The sequence below is a fragment of the Ovis aries genome, chromosome 14 (assembly GCF_016772045.2).
Source record: "Ovis aries strain OAR_USU_Benz2616 breed Rambouillet chromosome 14, ARS-UI_Ramb_v3.0, whole genome shotgun sequence".
Lineage (NCBI taxonomy): Eukaryota > Metazoa > Chordata > Mammalia > Artiodactyla > Bovidae > Ovis > Ovis aries.
Genome location: NC_056067.1, coordinates 49,073,429 through 49,088,850, shown reverse-complemented (window position 1 = coordinate 49,088,850; position 15,422 = coordinate 49,073,429). Strand labels below are relative to the sequence as shown.

Genomic DNA, 15,422 nt, shown 5'->3' with positions numbered 1-15,422 from the left:
GTATGTAAATAAGGACCAGGGGATGCCGGGCAATATCACAGCGGCCTGCCAGCCTCTAGGGACAGCAGTCGTCAGAGGCCTACTGAGCCTGCGCAATTCTTTTTTTCTTTTTCCCCTCTGGCGCCTGCGCGAGGCACATCCCAGGCCCACGCCGGCTCAAGCTTGCCGACAGTACGCAGGCGCCCTTCTCTTGAGCCGCCACCTCCGCCACCTTGCGCTTGCGCCTTAGCGCTCCTTGGGGGTCCCTCGCTCCCTGTCTTACGTCAGTTCCTGTTTGTGGCGGGAGAAGGCGGTATTTCCGTCCAGAGGGTGGGAGGGGGCGGTAAGCGGGGGCTGGGGGGAGGGGGGGGGGGGGCCGCGCCGCGCGAGCCGTTGGGCCTGGCTCCGCGAAGGCGTTGCCACCGCTGCTGCCGCCGCCGCCGCCGCCTCCAGGAAACGTAAGGAGCGGGATCAAGCGCAGCGTGGCGATGGGCAGGAGGAGAACCCCGCCTGCGAGGCTGGGCGGCCGGCGGTGACAGGTGAGTGCGCCAGCGCGTGTCCCCGAGCGCGCCCCCCCCTCCGCGATGGTCGCGTCCGGACCCCCCCCCCCACCCCCCGCAAAGCCGCCCTGGGCCGTACCACCGGCGTCCGCCGGGCGGGGACCGTGGTCCTTGAGCCCCCCTTTCCGGGACGGAGTGGGGGTGGCCGCGCGGGGGCGGTGGGACTGGCCGGGCGGGGGCGGGGGCGGCGGGCTGTACCACTGAGGCGGCAGGGGGCGCACATCAAAGACCGGGGACCGACCGTCCGGAGGGCTGGGGGCCGCAGACCCCCGGCGTGTGCGGGCTGGGCTAGTGGGCCGGGAGGGACGGCGCGCTGGGCGAGCGGGTGCGGAGCCTTGGAGGGGGCGCGCCTCACCCGGTAGAGGGGGCTGTACCTATTCGGGGCTGTGGGAAGGGTTCCTAGAGCGTGTTTGGAGAGGTGGGGGCTTTGGGGAGGGGGACTGTACCAAGTGTGGCCGGGGTAGCGCCCTGTGGGTTGTACCACTGAGGTCCTGGAGCGGGGTGGGGGGGGCATCCTTAGAAGTAGAGCTGCGCCGTATCAGAGGAGGAGAGCTGGGATGTTTGTGATCTTGAGGGACCGCGCGGGGCGGGGAGCCGGGCCCGAGGGGTGTTTTAGGGGAGCACTGTGGGAGCCCGGTAATGCCGAGCGATGAGGAAGGGGTTCTGCCTTCTGTGTTTGGTGGGTGGAGCTTGGGGTTTACACTGAGTTGGAGGGGGCATCACTTTTATTGAACTTCTTGTTGACTTTCGGGGGAACTGGACGGTCAATGGGGCTGCTCTCTACCCTAGAACCTTTGCATATTATTAAACTATATTTTAAGGTTTGCGGGACACCTGTGGCAGATTCTTGCCGTGGTTTTAGCTGGGGTGTGGGGTGGGGGGGGGGAGACGTCTTAGACGGCACTTGTTTTCTGAGCTTTCGGCTCCATATTAGGGAGGGGAGGGGTTATGAAGTTTGGATTTGAGGACCTGTGCCCCCGGACCTGCTTAAGACTTGGAAGGAAGGAGTGTTTTGAGGGCCACCTCTCCCCGAAGGCAGGGTGGCTGGGGACGTCTTTATCCTTGGGATTCGGAGCACCTTTTTCCTTGCATTGGGAAGCCACTTGGGCTCAGCAAGAGTCCTAGGCATCATTAGGCCCTCCATGTCTGCCTTTGAACCTTGTTTACTCTCCTCAGAGAAAACATCCATCAGGACCTCTGGGTTGATAGTGGTTGGTGGTGGGTGCTGGTGTCCAGCCCCCTCCATCCTGGCCAGAAGGCCAGACACATGGTTGTGTCTTCTTGGTTAGCAGTCCTGCCGCCCATCATGTTTACGCTCTCCACCAGGCGATTAACAGTTGGCTTCACCATTAGCGGCAGCGAGGCTGAGCGCTGTTTTCCCAGCTGTTCCTCTCTCCATAGGCCAAGGGGACTCGGGCGGGGAATGCCCCAGCCCACACTGACCCAGGGAGGAAGGCTGCTCTGAAGGACTGGGGGCAGCTACCCCACGAATCTGGTTTCTCACTGTGATTGCTGGGTGGGAGCTTGGAGCAGCTCGCCCCAGTCATGAGGCCATAGCCCCTGCTCCTCAGGCCAGCCTGTGACCTTGGCTTGCTCCGTAACCTTTGCCCTAGGTCTGGAGTTCCCGGAGGGCTGGCCGTAATCCCTCATTGACCCAGCTAATGTGAGCTGGTGATGTGGTGGAAGTGGGCAGACGGTCGCTCTTGTCCACACCGTCAGCCTCCAAGCTGACTGGCTTCCATGGGTTGTGATTGCTGGAGAGAATGGTCCCTGAGCTTCTGTGAGGCCATGGTGACTGCTATGTAGAATTTCTCTGGGGGTTTCTTCCTTTGATCTGCTAATGTTTAGAGGGTTTGCCTGATAGGATTAACAGCAGTAGTCAAAACAATAATCGTGAGGTCAGTGCCTGTTGAGTGCACTCTGTGTGCCACACGCTGTTTAGAATGCGTCTCAAGGGTTAACTTGCAGGATACTCACATCCTAGAACTTTGTGTTCTGTTGTCATGATCTCCATTTTAGAAGGGGAAACTGAGGCACAGAGTAGCAAATCAGTTCCAGAGTTCATGAATTTTATTGAACTCTCAACCTGTCAGGCACATGACAGGCTGTTTACACACATGAACTCATTCAAACCTCCAAACACAACCATGGGGTAGATACAGTTCTTCCCGTTTTATACACTCCTATGAGCTAGGCAGCAGCGTGATACCCATTTTACAGGTGAGGAAACTGAGACCCTTGCTACAAAGTAAAATGATTTGCTCGACATCTCAAAGGTGGAAGTGGTAGAGCTGGGAAGTGCACCCCAGGCCTGGTTTGGCCTCAGAGTGAACCTCTTGCCTGCGTGTAACTGGAACAGTGGTTTTGTTGAACCCAGGGGTGGATGTGGTGTTTCTGTCCATTTTTCAGAGTCAGAAAATTGCGGCTCGGAGGAGGAATTGCTTTCTCTCAGGTCTGTCAGACGCTTGGGGGCCAGACTGGGGTTTGAACGAATTCTCCAGTGACTAGGTCCCCAAGCTTGTGGCGGGGTGGGGTGTTGGGTAGGGAGGGGGGGTGGGGCTCAGTCACCTCAGGCTTCCAGCCAGCTGCACCCTTGGGTATTTTCTTCCCTTCAGCCTTGGGGCCTAGGGCTGCCTCGAGCACCTCTGCCAACAGCCAGCCTAGCAATTTTGGGGCTTGCAGATAAAACTTGGTTCCTCCTCTGAGTTGAGCCAGGGCATCTTCTAACTGGGGGCAGACTGTCTGCTGGGAGCCGGGAGGGAACAAGCAGGAGAGACACAAGACAGTTACCAGGGCACCCGTGTGTGAGGTCCCTGCACAAGGATGGCGTGGTGGGCTCACGTGCACGTTCTAATGCTTTCACGTTCTGGTTGTGTGACCTTGGGCCACAGTGTTCACCTCCATGCAATGGGCTTAGAGCAGCATCCACCTCAGGCTTTTGTGAGCACCACATCAATTAATCCAAGAGAAGCTTCTTGAACCGTGCCTGGCACTGCATAAATGCTCTGGTGGCAGTCTGAGGGCATCTGTCCTTCCCCACCTCACCACCCTCAACCCTTTCAGGCATTGTCCTGGAATTCAGTCTCCCGGCCTGGCCTAGCCAGAATCTGGGAGTCTGGTGTCCTGGTTTGTAATCTCTGTGAAGAGCTGCATTGAAGTGCTTCAGAGCACCGGGTTCAAGTCCAGCCCTACCCCTTGGTGCCTGTATGACTGGGAGCAAGTCCTCCGTCTTCCTGAGCTCATTTCATCGCTTGTGTCATGGGATGAGTCCCTCCTCATAGATTGCTGTGAAGGTTAAACAGGTTAATTTGTGGAAGGCACTTGTAACCGTGCAGGCATAGCAGTGAGCGTGCAGCAAACGTTTCCTGTTACCAGTACTTAAGAATAGTGCTGGACGCACAGTGAACCCTCAGGAGATCTCAACAGTTATAATTCTTATTTTTTCTACTAAGATTTTGCAGGTCCTTCCCAGGTTAAAGGGCCCTATCAGGTAATCCCAGGAGGAGGGCAGGGCTGAAATTAGCATCTCCATTTTCCAGATGAGGAGACTGAGGTTCTGGAGGATTAAGGGGTAGGGGACATACTGTGAGACTGGCAGATGCATCCCCCAGGCCCCTCTTCTCTTCCACCGTTGCTGCCCAGAGCTCCACCGAGGCCGAAATTCTAGCTCCTCTCCAGACGTCAGGTTCTGCGGAAACCCTTGTGCTGTATGTGCTCTCATTGACTCTTCACCACCATATCTCCTGGGAGTGCTGGTGACCACCTCAACCCAGGTGAGAACAGTCCCTTTGAAGGCCGAGAGGCACAGAGGCAGTCTCCAACCCAGAGGGCAGCAGAAGTGCCTGTGGGAGTCAGGGGCCAGGCTGCCTTGTGGGCCGGGGCGGGAAGCGTGGCAGTGATCCTGAAGGCATTGCTGAGTGAAATGAGAGGTTTTTGTTGATCCACCAGCATTTACCGAACACCTGTTCCGTGCCCGGCATTTTTTCAGGTACCAGGGATACAGAGGGGCACTTGGGGCAGATTGAGGGGAGGGGCTCGGCAATTAAAATCAGGTGTGACGGGCTGCCAGGAAGGCCTCTGAGCGGATCCCAGATGGGCAAGGTGACCTGAGGAGAAGGAACAGCCTGGGGGTGTGAGGAACCACAGCGCAGAAGTCGCAGGAAGGACAGGGCTTGGTGAGGCACAGGTAAGCTGCACAGAGGCCTGGGCGGAGTGCAGGGGGGTGGCTAGGCCAGGGGCTGAGGGCAGGCAGGGTCACTTGGAGCCTCACGAGACCGTCTTGAAGAGTGGCTTTGACAGACTTAGGGTGTTAGAAGATGCCTTTTGCCATCTGAGAGGTTCTCAGGCTTCTCCCTGGGGCGGGGATAGACTTTGGAGCCCGTCAGGCTTCCCACTTCCCCCTTGAGTAGAATCTCTGATAGAGAATGAGCAAAGACCTTGATGGTGGCCGCCTCCTTTGTGGTTTTCACACCGTGTTCCCCAGGGCCCATGGCTGTTCCCTTTAAGGGACACATGGGGGAGGCTCAATGGGCTGATCTTCTGCTCACCCCTCCCCAACCCAGCAGCTGGGCTAATCTCAAACAACAGCACAGAACAACAGTAATGCCTGATAAAAACTATACCTGCGGGTTCTGCCTTCCACTCCCCGCTTATGTGCCTGAGGGCCTGAGGCATTCCTGGCGCTGCTCTAGAACTTGGATGGCGGGGCCTGCCTTCTAGTGGAGGCAGGTTCCCAGCAAGCAAGCCAGTGATAGGAATCAGATTGTGATTAATGTTTCAAATTGATCAGCTTCCCCAGAGCTCTCAGTGGAATGAATGGAGCTCAGGGGAAAGAGGGCGTGGGGACCTAATGTTTTAGCTGGAATGACCTGAGAAGGCCTCCCAGGGGAGGTGCTGCAGTGAAGAGCCCATGGGAGGACGTGCATGAGTGAAGGTCCCTCAGACCGAGGAGGGGTTGGCTCTGGTCCCCACCTCCCTTGGACTTCCTTGGTGGCTCAGACGGCAAAGTGTCTGCCTACAATGCAGGAGACCCAGGTTCAGTCCCTGGGTCTGAAGATCTCCTGGAGAAGGAAATGGCAACCCACCCCAGTATTCTTGCCTGAAAAATCCCATGGACGGAGGAGCCTGGTAGGCTATAGTCCGTGGGGTCACAAAGAGTCAGACACGACTGAGTGACTTTACTTTCCCACCTCCCAGGAGTGAGAACTGAGGCCTGGAGAGCCCCAGTAACCCATGCTGGTTCCCCCAACACTGACAGGCTTTGTATTTGGGCAGAGTGGCTCCCAAGGCCCTCCTCCCCCCCAGCCCAGGAGGGTGCGTGATAACCAGGGGTGAGGGCGACCTCTAACCCCACACCTGAGCCTGGAATTTAAGGGTTAGTGTGTTAAGCAGGAGCCTGGCTCTTGATTTTCCCAGGCTCTGTCTGGAGTCTTCCTGAAAGGAGCAGAGCCCCTCAGAGCAGACATCCTTGGGCCTCTGGTTCCTTGGGAAGGGGGATTGGAAGGGAGCGTCTTTGGCAGTTGATCTCCAAGTCTCCAGGGATTCCAGGGACACCCACCCCTCCCTAGGCCTCTCTTCAACTTCCCAAGAGCTTTCAGTGGAAGACTGTCAGCCACCAGGCCTCTGGGCTGCACAGTGGGGTGGTTCCGTGGCAGGCTTCTCTGGACAACCAGCCAAGCAGCAAGAGGCCCAGCTTGGGGAGATGGCCCTGGGAGCAGGACCAGGAGGGAGGGAGGGAGGGAGCTGGGGTGGGAGCTCAGCCTGGCCCCGAGCTCGGCACCCCCCGGCGCCTGCCCACATCGAGGCCTGCCTGCCCTGGGTGCGGGAATGGGGGACAGCCAGGCTGGCCAAGGGGAGCCTGCATGTCACAGGTTCCCGCAGGAAGTTCCTCAGGCCCAGCTGTCCTGCCCAGGAAGCGCCTCCGCAGATGTTGTTTCTAAGGGTGAGGCCAGAAATCCAAAGCTGCCTTGCTTTGCCACCTTGTGGGCCCTTTTCCGAACAGGCTGGGGTGCCTGCCACTCCCTTGCCTCCCTTCCACCCCCACCCCCGGCCTTTCCAGCCCAGTCTCGGTGTTCATCATCTGTGGGTTATTGTGTAGGAGTTCGAACTGGGGGCAGCCAACCTTGGTGTGAACCCTGCTCCTGGCTCCTCTCTCGGTTGCCTTGTAGCCCTGGGGCCTCATTTCATCTCTCTGAAAGGGGGCTGTTCCTGCCGAGAGGCCCTGGAGGGGCCCATGGAGCTAGCGTGTCCAGAGAACGTGCTCGGCAGATCTGAGCTGCTATTGCTGGAGATTGTCAGGCTGAGTACCTGTGAGTGGAGAAGGGGCTCTGGATGCGGCCAGCCTGGGCCTGGGGGTTGGCAGGGAAGGGGTGGCAGGCCAGTCACCGGACAGGAATATTCACCACACCCGTCACCCAGCAGAGGCTCTGAGCACTCTGCATGTGCTCCCTCAGACACAGCAGCCTGTGAGGCAGGCAGCAGTCCCCCCATTTTGTGGGTGGGAAATTGAAGTGCACGGTGCTGCATAGGAGGCCGTGTGGTTGTTGAGAACTGGCAGAGCGGGCTCTCTCTGCCAGGCACTGCTCCCCAGCAGAGCCTGGGAGCTTGAGGTGGCTCTTCTCCCCAGATGAAGGCTTGGAAGGGCTTTACCCAAAGTTAAAAGTTTTGGTAGGTGACAGATGTGAAATCTGAACCCAGCTCTATCTGGGGTCAAGTCCGCCTTTTTAAGACTGGCTCTTCTGCTTGTGACCAACGCCATGGCCACTGTTTCTGGGATTGTTCCTGTTGGTCTAAAGATCTTTTCTTTGCTTTCTCTCCTTCTAGACAGAGCTGACACGAAGCAAGCCTCAGTTGTCCTGGAAATGATTGAGTTAGATCCATGCGATGTCTGCTTGGGAGACGGCATGCGGCTTCCTGTTTCTATCCGCTAAGGCCCATGGAGCCTTGACCTTGGCCAGCCCCATCCTCCCCCTGACAGAGGCCAGGGGGAAGGGGTGAGGGGTCCCCTACCCCCGCCTTGGAGTGTGATTGCTGAGTGGCTGTGGAGCCAGCCCGTGGCTGTGTCTGGTTGGTTGTGTGCCCTTTCTCTCGCTGGGTGTCTCGCTTTGTGGCCTGTGCAGCTCTGGCCACCAGGGAGCAGCGCCTGGTCTAGAGGCGGACACAGAGAGGGAGTGCGCCCTGTGAGCGCCCCGGGGGAGGGGGCAGAGACCCGGCTGGAAGGGCTGGGAAGGGCCTGGCGGGAAGGGCCTTGGGGCGACCTCCTGAGGCGAGGCATCCAGGCCGGCAGGGTAGAGTGTGGGAAAGGCCCTGAGGTGGGAGAGCCGTGATGTGGTGACCCTGAGAGGAGGCCACGATGCTGGAGCTGCGGGAGGAGGAGAGGAGGGTGGCAGACCCAGGTCATTTGGGCAGGCCTGGGGTTCCCTAGGGTCGTGCTTCTCAAACTGGCGTCCAAAGACCTAGTGGGGGGGTGTGCCGGTGCGGGGTGCTGAGCTCGGGTTTTGGGGTGGTGTCTGCAGGTTGTCTGCTTTTTTCAGCTGTGTGTTTTCATGTAGCTGGTACTTTTGAAAAGTTAATATGGGCATGTCATGAATCATCTGGGTGAGTCCTTTTAACCTGCTAGTAATAGTATTAACATAGCTGCCACTTCCACCATAGCTCTGGCTAACTGAGGCTCAGGCTGGCCTTGGCTTAGAAGAGTTCGCCGTGGTGTAACTGCTGCTTGTCTTCCAGAGCACTGGCCTCACTGTCAGCTGTGCTTGCAGCAAGTCTCGTGGGGTCCCCACGACGACCCTGGGTTGTCAAAAATGGCATCTTTTGAAATAACAAAATAAATGCTAGGTCAGGTTGGTGTCAGGATCCAGTTTTGTAGACAAGAATGCTGACGTTCAGAGAAGCGTCCCTTGCAGCCTGGAAGTGGTGGTCGGGATTTGAATCGAACAGGAGCAGGTGTGGGTGTGGGTCTCACCCTGGGGTGAGTGGGTCAGGGTCAGGGCCGGGGAGGGACGGTGTAGCGTGGAGTGGCTCCTCGGCAGGCTGGGATGATCGAGCCCCAGGCTGCTGAGCACCCATGGTGCTCACCCCGACCCGCACCCCTTCCTTCAGGCTCCTGGTGCTGCACCTCCACTGTGCTGGCCACTGGCCACGAGGGGCTATTTAAATTTTAAGTAATTACAATTAAAGGGAGAATTTAGTTCTTCAGTTGGGCTAGCCCTAGTAGCCACACTTGCATCATTACAGAAAATCCTCTTGTCTGCATCTGCCTGCCGTTACAGTCTTGGGCACACAGTTTATTCTCGCTGGATCTGTTTCTTCTTCAGAAGAACGGGCAGTCAGAGCATCTACCTCACTGGGTCACAGGCAGGATTGTCACACGCATCCAGGCCTGGCCTGCTGTGAGCACTCAGCGCCTGTGCCCACTGGCCTTGCTCAGGACCGTGTGTCTTTGCTCCAAGGTGCCCTTAGGGATAGGGTGGGGACTCACACCACCAGCACCTCCCTCAGCTCGTGGCTGGGGCGGCAGGTGGATGATGGCGATGTGGAGCAGTGTCTGTGAGGGAGGAGCCCCTCAGCCGGACTCTAGGGGCTGTGTGTGCACGTGCGCAGACGTGCTTGTGTGTGTCAGGGGCGGCCCAGTTCCACAGGGCATCCAGGGCGGTAAGGGAGGGCTGGCTGGGGTCGGGGGGGCTTGGTTTCTTGGGAGCGAGGGAAGAGGGAGGTGCAGAGGCTCGGGCTGGGGTGCTGTGAGCCCATCCGTCAGCTGTGGCCTCCTGTGCAGCCTCCTGTCCTCAGTTCCCCATCTGTGAGGTGTGGGTCCTTTGGTCCCCAAGGGAAGCAGGCAGCAGGAGAGTCAGGCCAGTGTGCAGTGCTTCTCCTGGGGACTGCTCCGGCCTCGCTGGGGCCGGGGCTCCATCCACTGCTCCCTCTTCATGCTGGCAGTTCCCGTCCCTCCCCAGGAAATAGCCACAGCCCACTGTGGGGTCTTTTTTTGTTTCTTTTTTTGGCCATGCCACGTGGTACCTGAGATCTTAGTTCTCCGACCAGGGATTGAACCCGGGCCCCTGCAGTGAGAGCACCGAGTCCTAACCACAGTCCTGCTGGAGAATTCCTAGCCACAGCCCGTGTAGTGGCCTCCCAGGCCCTGCCCAGCCAGGTCCCCGGCTTTCTCTGTAGCCATGTGGTTCCTTGCTTCCCCCTGACCACCTCCTGGCTGTGTCTCATACAGTCCACACCTTCGTGCTGTTGTTCCCTCGGCCTGGACTGCCCTCCCCTGGGTCTCCATGAAGCTGCCGCATCTCTTTCAGATTTCTGCTCAGATTGTACCGTGTCAGTGAGCCCTGCTCACCACCGTTTACAAAATCGGAAACTCTTGCCCCGTTCCCACACACCTAGTCCTCTGTATGCCTTTCTCCACAGTGTTTGTCAAATCCTGCTGTACTGTGTAGCTCACCTGTTTATTTAACTTGTTTGTGTTTTAATGCCCGTCCACTCTCCTCCCTCCTCCCCCCTGTAAATTCCCCTGGGGCAGGGAGTGCTGTTTTGGTCTCTGCCGCCTCCCGGGGACCAGAACAGTGCTGACCCAGCACGGACGCCATATTTGTGGAATGAGTGGAGGCAGGATTTTTTGTTTCACCTTTACTTGGCAGAACTCGGAGCTCCAAGGCTGTGGTTCTGTTTGCCACCCCATCCTGAATTAATGAAAGCTCTGGGCCTGGCCCTGGCTAGGTGGGGCTGGGGACACGGTGTGGATCAGGGCCAGCCCTGTCCCTGTCTTACAAGGCCCCTAGTCTTGGGGGAGGCACTGTTCCTGGAGACTTATAGGAGTGCCTGAGCACAGTAGAGGTGAGCGCTGTGAGCAGACAGGACAGCTGCGCTCAGGAGGCCTGTGGCTCGTGGGCCGGGGGCAGTCAGGACAGGCTTCCCTGAGGATACAGGGTTTAGCACATGAAGATGGGTCAGCACTGTGTTCAGCCAGGGAACTAGCGTGTGCAAAGGCCCTGGGATGGATGTGGGGAGAGAGCAAGGAGTAAAGGGGGAAGTTGGTGGGGGGAGTATACTGACCAGTGAGGCTGGAGAGCAGGCAGGGACTTCCTCAGGTGGGCCCTTGTGGCCTTCATAAGGGTCTGTGATGTGATCCCAGAGCTGTGCTGAGTTTCAGGGTTCCTCTGGCTGCAGATGGTGACTGCAGCCGTGAAATTAAAAGACGCTCACTCCTTGGAAGAAAAACTGTGACCAACCTAGACAGCATATTAAAAAGCAGAGACATTATTTTGCCAACAAAGGTCTGTCTGGTCAAAGCTATGGTTTTTCCAGTAGTCATGTATGGATGTGAGGGTTGGACTATAAAGAAAGCTGAGCGCCGAAGAATTGTTGGTTTTGAACTGTGTTGGAGAAGACTCTTGAGAGTCCCTTGGACTGCAAGGAGACCCAACCAGTCCATCCTAAAGGAAATCAGTCCTGAATATTCATTGGAAGGATTGATGTTGAAGCTGAAACTCCATTACTTTGGCCACCTGATGTGAAGAGCTAACTCATCTGAAAAGACCCTGATGCTAAGCAAGATTGAAGGCGGGAGGAGAAGGGGACGACAGAGGATGAGATGGTTGGGTGGCATCACCGACTCACTGGACGTGAGTTTGAGTGAACTCCGGGAGTCTGTGGGGTCCCAAAGAGTCGGACACGCCTGAGTGACTGAGCTGAACTGGCTGCAGCGTGGTGCTCTCAGCGTGTTTTGGGTCTGTGGCCAGGCAGACTCAAACATTTGGCGTGGTTTCTGTTGGTGCTTTAAGGCCCAGGTTGGCAGGGGACAGAAGGAAGCCTGCTCTGGTGCCTGTTCTTGTCCCATTGTTACGTGCAGCCCACCCACATCTTCAGCCTGTCTTCAGTCCTGCTCCAAGTAGACAGATGGGGCGGCTATGGGGAGCATGTGGAGATCAAGAGAGAAAGGCGCCTTCAGCGTCGCCTGCTTACCACGAGGCGGTGTAGGAAGAGGTTCACGGCGCAGAAGCGTGTCGTGTGCCCGTGTCTCCACCTTCAGGGGAAGGGATGATAGGAGACAGGTGCTGTGCGGTCGCTGTCCCCGGCACTGGTTGAAGGACCTCACGGGGATGAACTCATTCAATCCTCACAGCAACCCTGGGGCTTTGTTGTCTAACCTGCGAATGACGAAACTGGTGGAGCTAGGGGAGCACCTGCCCAAGGTCACGTGGCAGGTGGAGGAGCCGAGGTTGAGGTGCATTTGGTTCCCAAGGCCACCGTCACTCCTGCTCCCGTTGTTCTGCCCCTGTTGGCTCTTCGGCACAGTTCCTTCTCTGAACGTGACGTTTACCGTGGACCTCCTACCCTCTTGTGAAAGACTATTCCCCGTAAGATCTGTTGTTGATCGTATAACTGCTTTCCTGCCAAGAATGCTGCAAATGAAGTTATGCGTGGATCGTGTGATGCCCGTCGATCTCAGTAACGTCAGCTTGTGAAAAGAGAAGCAGGTCCGAGTTGAGGCGATGTGGTGGGGGCACGTCTGTGCTGCAGAAAGGGATCAGATGCAGGAGCGCGCTGAATGCTGGTGGGCAGTGTCCGCCCCTCACGTCGAGGTTGGGTCTCGCATGTGGGACGCCTGGTTGTGTTCTGTTGGGGCGGACCCTCGTGGAGGATGGGGTGCTGTGCTGGGCCCTTCCCACACAGGAGCCTGTAATGGAGGCACTGCTGTCCTCACTGCACAGAGAATGGAGCTGAGACTTGGGGAGGCTAGAAGCTGAGGCGCAGGGAGCTGAATCCAGGCCTCCCAACGCCACCAGCCTGAACATTGATTGAAAGGGCTGAAGCTGAAGCTCCAGTGCTTTGACCACCTGATGTGAAGAGTGGACTGTTTGGAAGAGACTGATGCTGGAAAAGCTTGAGGGCAAGCGAAGAAGAGGGCGACAGGTTGAGATGGTTGGATGGCATCACTGACTCAGTGGACCCGAGTTTGAGCAAGCTCCAGGAGATGGTAAAGGACCGGGAAGCCTGGCGTGCTGTAGTGCGTGGGGTCACAAAGAGTCGGACGCAACTGAGCGACTGAACAGCAATGACTCCACCAGCCACGTGGTGCTGTGTGGGCCCAGCCCAGCTCCGTACTTCCTGATCAGGTGCTGGGGCAAGTCATTTCACTCTGAGTGGAGAGGATAAGTGGGCTGTGGGTATTCCCTGGAGGTCTAGTGGTTCGTACGTTGCTCTTTCACTGCAGAGCCGGGGTTCAGTTCCTGGTTGGGAAACTAAGATCCTGTAAGCCATGCGGGGTGGCCAAAAAACAAAACAATTTCAATGTAATTATACAAGAAGATTAAAAAAAAGTCCTCAGCTAAAGAGTACCTGCCACATAGGGTTTCTGTGAGAGTTGAATTGGCATGTACAAAACACTTAGGTGTGCCTGACGTGTGCCAAGTGCTGTGTAGGCGTTGACGCTTCTTAGTACTGGCATAATGTCAGCCGTTGGGATGATACCAGACCCTTGTTGTGGGCACCAGCAACAATATCCTCAGAACAGCATTCTCACCTTTTGGCTTGGCCCCCAAGGGACACTGGGTCATATCTGAAGACGTATTTGATGGTCAGAACTCTTGGGGAGGTCATGCTGCTGGTTTTTTAGCAAGCAGAGACCAGGATGCTGCAAACCCCCTCCAGTTCTCAGGACAGCCCCAAGACAAGGATTATCTAAATGTCCCTGGTGCTGAGGTTGAGAAACTGCACCTGAGAACCTCTGCGCACCCACATAAGCGATCTGTGTGAGAGGAATTGCTCTGAGGACATGTGCGTTTTCTGCTTTATCACAGAACACAGCGCTGGTTCCCGGGGCTGCAGGTGGTGAGTGAGGGAGTTGTTCTGCCTGCCCAGATTCCCACCAGCAGACGCTGCCTGTCGAACGATGGGTGCCTGTTGAATTGCCCTCCCGAGCAACTCCTCCTGGGAGTAGGTAAGGCGCAGGTTGCAGGGTGGGTGACAGGCTCCCGGGGTATCAGGGTGTCAGGAAGGCGCCCCCTCCTCACTGTCTGCAGCTCCAGGAGATGCAGCGCCTCTGCCTCCCCCTCGTCCCATCTGTGCTGTCTGGTGTAGAAAGCAGGTCAGGGAGAGGAGATGAGAGAAAAAGACGAGTGGCAGGGAAAGGAATTTAACTGATTCTGAGCATGTTCTGGGCACAGGGCTCCCCTCTTCCACACATTCATGCCACAGATAGTTACTGAGTGCCCACTGTGGACCCAGCACTGTGGGAGATGCTGAGGACGCAGCAGTGCCCGAGCAGGCTGGAGCCCTGCCCTCGCCATGCTGACGTCACAGTGGATCGAGGTCGACAGTAAACTTGTGAACAGGTAAACGTGTACAGTAGTGTCTGTGGCGATAAGTGCTTCACTTTTGTGAAGCTAGCAGGTACACTCTTGACCGTGGAGGACAGAGTGACTTCGCACAGGAGGAGACATGTGAGCAGAGGCTGAAGAAGCCAGGCGGGGCCCCCAGGGACTTGAAGACTGTGCTCACTGAAGGGGTAGCGTGTGCAAGGGTCCTGAGGTCGGGGTCGGGAGCGCAGGTTGGGGGAGCCTCTGGTGTGTCGGAGGCACCAGTGCTGTGGAGTGTTTGGAAGAGTGAAGAGGAGGTGATGCAGAATAGGGTTCTGGGGCTCCTGGAAGGACTTTGGCTTCTTTCAATCTAGGTGAGGTGGGGACATGGCAGGGTTTGGGGGAGAGCAGTTTCCTCTGACCCAGTGGTCAAGCATCCTGGAGTGTGAGAGGGAGGACAGAAGCACTGAGCTCACCTAGGCCACATAGTCCCCCTAGTGGCAGGAACCACAGCGACCCTGATTTTACATTTGAGGAAGGAGGTCTGGAAGGAACCTTTCCAGGGCCCAACCCTTTCCGATGGCTGCCAGGTAGGACGCGACAGCCTCTCTCCCCCGCCTTGTTATCCGCCACCCTGCGTCATCCTGTAAATCGCCTCTAACGGACATGACACCAGCAGGGTGAGCTGAAACTCGGAGGCAGTTTGGAAACCATTGAGAAATAAGACCTACGAGGCAGACAGGCAAAAATAAGGCCTGAAATTTAAAAAAGAATGGAGGAGAGCGTTTGAGACGTACTGTGGAATGCGTCAGTGATATTTACCAGGTATTTAGCAGGTATTTGACTTAAAAATCAAGCCCTGCTAGTGCAGTCAGAGTCCCTTCAGGGACCTGTCTCCAGTCACCTCTCTCTTTCCTGCTGAGAGCTGACCGCAGCAGGGGGTGATTTTCATTCCCGTTCAGCTTTCTTCTGTGTTAAAAAGACTCACCCAAACTCGAGCCCTACCCTTCAGGGTGCGGGTCCTTCCTCTGGCTGGATCATTGTGCAGATGGGAGCACTAAGGCTCAGAAGGGCCAAGGAGCAGCAGAGCCTGGGGTTGAAATCCAGACCCTAGAGTCCTCTTCCTTATTCATCAGCGACTGGCCTTGCGGTGAAACTCCAGGCGAGCTAGCCTGGGGTGAGAGGGGGCCCCGGAGGCTAGGAGGCCTGAGTTTAACTTCCTGTTACCGTCCAGGCTCCCAAACCCAGGTTCTTTTTTTGTTGTTATTTCGTCATAAAATACAGAAAGATATCTTCAACATGTTTTAAACCATACAGCATGACAAATAACTGTAAAAGTAATGCTCTCTAATCACAACAACATTGTCAGCTCCCAGAAACCCCCCTCCTCTGTCACTCCCGAAGGTAACAGCGCTCCTGACCTGTGGATATTTGCTTCCTGGATCTTCTGCACAGTTTCACTGGTGAGAAACAAGTCGTGTCATGTTGCCTGTTTTGAGCTTGCAGTCTGTGGGCTCGTCCTCAGTGGGTCGTTCCGCATCTGGCTTCTTTCACTCCAGGTGAAGTTCTCACGCTTCATCCT

At 56.8% G+C, this 15,422-nt stretch overlaps 1 protein-coding gene across 15 annotated transcripts in view; it reads left to right on the top strand.

Annotated features, from left to right (window-relative positions):
• The window catches only part of AKT2 (AKT serine/threonine kinase 2), a 66,133-nt gene that overhangs the window by 15,275 nt on the left and 35,436 nt on the right, over positions 1-15,422 (top strand). For 2 of the 15 annotated variants that reach the window (XM_060398087.1, XM_060398081.1), the window contains exons 1-5: positions 282-518; positions 2,949-2,991; positions 4,182-4,312; positions 13,343-13,482; positions 15,210-15,303. The exons of 1 other annotated variant lie outside the window; for it this stretch is intronic. The gene's annotated coding sequence lies outside the window, so the exon portion shown is untranslated. Of the gene's footprint in view, positions 1-281; positions 519-2,948; positions 2,992-4,181; positions 4,313-6,706; positions 6,848-7,361; positions 7,532-13,342; positions 13,483-15,209; positions 15,304-15,422 lie in introns of those variants that run through there. 12 more of the 15 variants (XM_060398083.1, XM_060398088.1, XM_060398092.1 and 9 more) reach the window with 11 other exon arrangements.